Genomic DNA, 6,442 nt, shown 5'->3' with positions numbered 1-6,442 from the left:
TCACAGCCCATCAGGCATCCGTACGCTGCCCGGAAGGATGCTCAAATGACCAACGTTTTCAAACATACTGTACCCAAACATCCTACGGGTAAAGAGCAGGAGAGACGAAGGACACCTCACATGCACTATCAAACACATAGGCTGCTTAATAGCAACGTAGATAATCAGGTAGAAAAAGTGTACTTCGATCTTACATTTCATGGGTAAGAAAGATGCCAGGAAGAGAATATGGCTTTGCTCATGCAAGCAACTCTTATTGCTGATATACTTTCATACCCTTCTGCAGTCACTTGCAGGCATAAACATAGAGTAGTTGCATTCAGTTTTTAGAGAATTATATTAGAGCCTTCTCTGCGCTGTTTGCAAATCGAAGCCAGCCAGCTGGCACGAAGGAAAACAGGCTATGCTCTACTTCTTTGCCCCCCACAGCACACTGAATCATTTCTCCCAATTAAGGGAAAGTTTGTTTTAAAGAGACTTTGGGGATCCCTTTAGATCTTTGGAGAAAGCTGGCTGTACCATGTTTACTTTGTAGCTCCTTGAAGTACCAAAAAACTCCCATGCTCTTTCATTTTTTTTTATTAAGATGATCTATTTAAAAGGGTTCTCAAAGGTGATTTGCATTTCAGCTGTGTGCCGCTGCAAGGGCACAGGTACCACAATATTTTTATACCAAAAAAGGGTCCGTGGCAGCTGATGTTACTGCTGAGATGCTGCCAGGAGAGACAACACGGAAAATTGTGGTGGTCTTAGTATGGACCTTTGTCAGGGAGAACATCGGGCCAGCGCTCAGCTGGGCTTCAGGTGTGCTGCGGGGAAGGGCATGGGCATCCCTCGGTAGTTGGGTACGTTAAATCAAGACCTGTGAAGTTTACAAGTGAAGGTGAGGAACGTTGAGGTATTTACGCTTAGGTACGAGCTCCATATGCAATATGCCTGGCACGAGGGGCTGCTCTGAGTTCTGCTGCGACTTGCTAAAGGTCCTGCTAAGAGGGCTAAAGGAGCTGCTGCAAAGCACAGTGAGAAAAGTAAAGGAAAATAACAAGGGGAAAACGTCTGTCTCCTTAAATGTCTGTCCTTCTGTGGAAATGATGAGGTGATAGCTCTGTCTTGCTATTGAGTTTTCTCTAAAAATAAACTGGGATGTCATTTGAGCTCTTCCAAAATGTAACATGCAGAAACTACAAGAAGAATTAGGACGGAGCAGTGGAGAAAGGTCAGCAGGCTGGCCACGTTTGGGGTTGCGGCTCCTCAAATTACTTGGTAATGCTTCTTAGCGCAAAAACCCTGGTTCGTCTGGTGGGAGACTACCAAGCATCCCTGAAGAGCAATAGATTGATCTTTCTGATGACCAGGGGTTTTAGAACTTGAGCAAAACTGTGAGTGGGACCTAACCGGCTGGAGGATGAGGAATGAATTCAGGATTGTTACCCAAGACCCCTGAACAAAAATTTCCCTCCATTTTTCCAGCTTCCTCAAATTCAACCTCTTTGCTTCTCCAAGAAGTTTTTTTTATTTCAATTTCTTTGGATTTGCTTCTTACACATGACTAAGTATTGATCTTTCTGCAGTGCTCTGTTGGTATTATTCAGTTTCCCAAGTTTAGGTATTAAGGCTCAGCCTAACGTTATAGAAATTTGCAACAGAAATGCATAAAATTTGGCTGTGTTCTCCTTGATGGCTAGCAGCACCAGAGGAAAAGATTAAGTGTGTAATCTAAGCATACTAAATACGTAATCTAAGTGCAAAGCTTGTTGAATGGGAGCTGACTAAAACTGGACGGTAAGACCCGAGGGTGCAGACTGCCGGAGGACCACTAGATGACGGTAACGTAACTCCTACAGCTGCAGCTGCTCCTGAAGCTCCTCCAGGAGCTGCCTGGGGTTTCCTCGCCTTCTGGAAAGTAAAAGGTTTAGCTGAACCTTCTTACTTCTCCGACAGGTCACCTGAATGTCTTCATCAACCAGAAAGCCTGCAGCCGCGACTTGGACTTTTACACTTGGGTGTTTGGGCAAATGGGAGTGAAGGGCTTGTTGCAGGAGCAGGGACAGTGGGATAGGTGGGCTCTGCTCCCTGTTTGCAGCTGGTATGCCACCCTGAAAACCATCTCCAAAATAATTGCACACTTTTCCTAAAGTTGTTTTTCCATGAAAGCAATTGCCACAGTTGCTGCAAAGGTATTGCACAATCGTATTCTCCAGCCTGTCCAGTTCAAGAACTGGACACAGCACAATCTCTGGGCTTGGATTTGATCAAGTTATGCATTTCTTTGTGCCAGCACGTCCTTTACAGGCACAGTACGCAGGGAGAGGAGTGGGAGAAGAAAAAATGGAACCAATTCATCCCAGGTTTCTGCTGGGCCGGTGTACTCGTAAAGAGATCAGATCCCGAATGGCAAATGGGCTGCAGGGGATATAGCCCAGCTGATGATTTCAGTTTTATGTTCCCAATTGCCAGCTGTTCTTCATGGAGAGCAGGTAACTCTCCCTGGATTGTTGATATTGTCTGATGTTAGCGATACACCATCCATATAATGGTGAATTTACTAGATTCGAGTTTAAAATTTTTATTAGAATAAAATTTTCTCATTCAAAAATGTTTAATTTCCAGCTCCACAAAAGCTTTTTCTTCCTAAGATGACTTCCTCATCCGATGAGGAACGCTGCTCGTGTTAGCAGTTGTGCTCTACGAACACTTTATTTCAATGGGTCAGTTTAAAAAATAGGCTCATGAACTCATAGACTGACATGACATGCTACAGCAGATCAGAGAGATAACTGAAGAGGAAGAAATTAAAAAAATCAGAATGTTAATTCTCAGGAAAAAATGTGCACGTTATAAAGATGAAGGAGACAGGAGCAAAGATAAGAGGACTAAAGAGTGGAAAACAGAAACTCGATCTAGTAGCCAAACCTCGAGGCTGTAAGTCAGAAGCTGCAGGACTTTTGAGCTGTTTTCTCACAAGCCCAAACTGTGTGACTTCAGACAGAGCCTCTTTAAAACTCTGCCTGAAGGGCTATCACTTTTGCAGAGGGACCTGTATCAAACCATGCACTTATAAGAATATAGACACCAAGAGTGTCGGCTCCCATTTATTTCTTGTCCTTCTGAAACATGCTTGAAACACAGCTGGGGTCTTACCATCGTAGCAAAACACAGTTGTTTTTAATGGTGATACAATAGAAATAGGTCAGAGCTGAGTCATTTGGCACCGGCTCGTTTAGAGGCTAGACATGTCACCAGTCTCACCCTTTGAAAATGTCAGTTCTGCAATCCGTGGAGGAGAGGCGCTGCAGAAAGACAGGGTTGTGCCACGCTGCCAAAGGAAGAGTAAAAGGGAACGAAACAGACCCAGTGTTGCATTAAATATTTCATTTAGCATCTCTTTTAAACTGCTATCAAATGAAACAAATTACGTTTTGGTCTCCGTTTAGAACTTTCTTGGCGTTAAAGCACAAACCAGTTTCAAAGTTAGGTCAGATCTCTAGGCAACCCAGAAGAATTTCTCTGATTTTTAGATAGCATTTATTCCATCCAGTTGTGAAATCCTAAAGGAAATACAGTCAGCTATCCGACCAGCTAATATTTTGGATAATCAGATTGCCTGTAACCCATAAAACTTAAGCCTTCTGAGGGGAAAAGGGCGATTTGCAGTTGCTTCTTCTCTTACTCTGTCCATCTAACCAGCAGTAATTTCCTAATGCTATTATTTAATAATAGCAATCGGGTCATTGTTCTCACTGTCCATTAGAAATCACCATTAGCAAAATGATTAAAATATTCACTTTAAATGCTATTTTCTCAGTTCTTGTGTGCTATTATAGCTCCTTAGATATTTTTGTTCACCCTTATGTGACTTTCCCACTTCTTTCCTTGCTTTTTGCAACCATAGAATACCCGTTATTGTGTTCTACATCAATAGCAGGGTGATGATCTGACCATATTTTTATGTTTAATTTCCTAAAACATCAACCATTTTGAATCCTTAGTATTTCTGGGCAGCAGGACCTTTCCTGGGGTGAATGTTGAATTTCTGTGTTCAGGAAAACATTTATTTCCTATGCCGTATCCTTGCAGTCTGTTGAGATGTATGTGTGGGTTTTTTTTCCTGAATCTTCAAAACCGGGAAGTGGGGAAGGAATGGCAAAATAAATTTCTACTTTTGTAAGACTTTTTTTTTTTTTTTTTTTTTCTTTGCTTTTCACTCTCACTAGGGAAAGTGAGAGTCTGAACGTCAGACCCTTGTAAATGAAAGAAGAATCCCTTTACTCACCCACCAGTTAACGCAGAGACAGCAAGAGTGGGAACCACAAAATGCAGATGTGTCTTCTATCTTCCCTCAAAACGCTGGCCCAGAAAGGACACTGCCAGGAAAAAAGAGGAGAGTTGATTTATTGTATCGAGCTTAGAGATCAGCTTTACTTTATCGCTGTGATGTTTTCTGAGCGTGTAGGTGATAGGTTTGCTTTTCTCTTCCCCCAACGCCCCCAATTCCTGTCTCTGTTATCTCCCAAGTATGACGGTGGCTACGGAGTAAAAGTGGCTCCTGCCCAACAAATCAATCTGCAACAGTCTTAACGCAAAGCTCACCCATCCCAGGAGTGTGGATCCCAAAATCGTATTCCACCAATCTCCCACGTAGACCCCAGGAGCTGAAATGATTCGGGTACAAAGAACCTGAAGAAGAAAAAAGACCATCTGTCCTGTTTTTCAGAAAATATGTGGAGGCTCTGGACTTCTGCCGCCCAAGGCCAGCATGGCCCCATGCTGGCATTGTAGATTCATAGATTGGTCCAGGCCGGAAGGGACCTCCAAAGGTCATCTAGTCCGACCTCCCCGCAGTCAGTGGGGACACCCCCAACTAGACCAGGTTGCCCAGGGCCTCGTCGAGCTTCACCTTGAATATCTCAAGGGAAGGGGCCTCAACCACCTCCCTGGGCAACCTGTTCCAGTGTTCCACCACCCTCATGGTAAAGAACTTGTTCCTAATATCCAATTAAATCTCCCCTTCTCCAACTTAAAACCATTGCCCCTCGTCCTGTCACTGCAGGCCTTTGTAAACAGACCCTCCCCAGCCTTCCTGTAGGCCCCCCTCAGGTACTGGAAGGCCGCTATGAGGTCTCCCCGGAGCCTCCTTTTCTCCAAGCTAAACAACCCCAGCTCCCTCAGCCTGTCCTCATAGGAGAGGTGCTCCAGCCCCCTGATCATTTTGGTGGCCCTCCTCTGGACCCGCTCCATCAGGTCCATGTCCTTTCTATATTGAGGGCTCCAGACCTGCACACAGTACTCCAGGTGAGGTCTCACCAGAGCAGAGTAAAGTGGCAGAATCACCTCTCTGGATCTGCTGGCAACTCATCTTTTGATGCAGCCCAGGATGTGATTGGCCTTCTGGGCTGCGAGAGCACATTGCCTGCTCATGTCCAGCTTCTCGTCCATCAGCACCCCCAAGTCCCTTTCCTCAGGGCTGCTTTCTAATACCTCATCCCCCAGGCTGTATTTATACTGAGGATTGTTTCTTCCCGGGTGCAGAGTCCTGCACTTGCTTTTGTTGAACCTCATGAGGTTCATCTGGGCCCACCTCTCCAGCCTGTCCAGGTCCCTCTGAATGACATCCCATCCCTCTGGTGTATCGTCAACACCACACAGCTTGGTGTCATCTGCAAACTTGCTGATGGTGCTCTCAATCCCTCTGTCTATGTCTTTGATACTGGTCCCAGCACAGACCCTTGAGGGACACCACTTGTCACTGCAAGTGTAGATGATGTAGATGCCTACAACACACGCTGCTTTGCCTTGTAAACTGCTGTTCTGATGCCCTTGCTTCGGAAAGGCCACCATCTTCGGCAGTGATTACTCAGGGGGTACGATTTGGCTTCCAAAGCTTTTAATCGACTTGTAATTAGTAGAATTTATCCAACCATTGGTATTACTCTGAGCAAAGTCCTGTTGCTGATTAGTCTTCTCACACAAGCATAGGGTGCTGCACCTGGGAAGGAATAACCCCCTGCAGCAGGACAGGTTGGGGGCTGACCTGCTGGAGAGCAGGTCTGTAGAGAGAGACCTGGGAGTCCTGGTGGACAACAAGTTGACCAGGACCCAGCAATGCGCCCTTGTGGCCAAGGTGGTCAATGGTCTCCTGGGGTGCATTAAAAAGAGCATGGCCAGCAAGTGGAGGGAGGTCATCCCCCCCCCTCTACTCTGTCCTGCTGAAGCCATATCTGGAGTCCTGTGTCCAGTTCTGGGCTCCCCGGTTCAAGAAGGACAGGGAACTACTGGGAAGAGTCTAGCAGAGGGCTGCAAAGGTGATCAAGGGACTGGAGCACCTCTCTTAGGAGGAAAGGCTGAGAGACCTGGGTCTGTTTAGCCTGGAGAAGAGAAGACTGAAAGGGGACCTCATCAGTGCTTATAAATAACTCAAGGGTGGGTGTCAAGAGGATGGGGC

Source organism: Numenius arquata, chromosome 1, assembly GCF_964106895.1.
Source record: "Numenius arquata chromosome 1, bNumArq3.hap1.1, whole genome shotgun sequence".
Classification (NCBI taxonomy): Eukaryota; Metazoa; Chordata; class Aves; order Charadriiformes; family Scolopacidae; genus Numenius; species Numenius arquata.
This window is presented reverse-complemented; position numbering follows the sequence as displayed.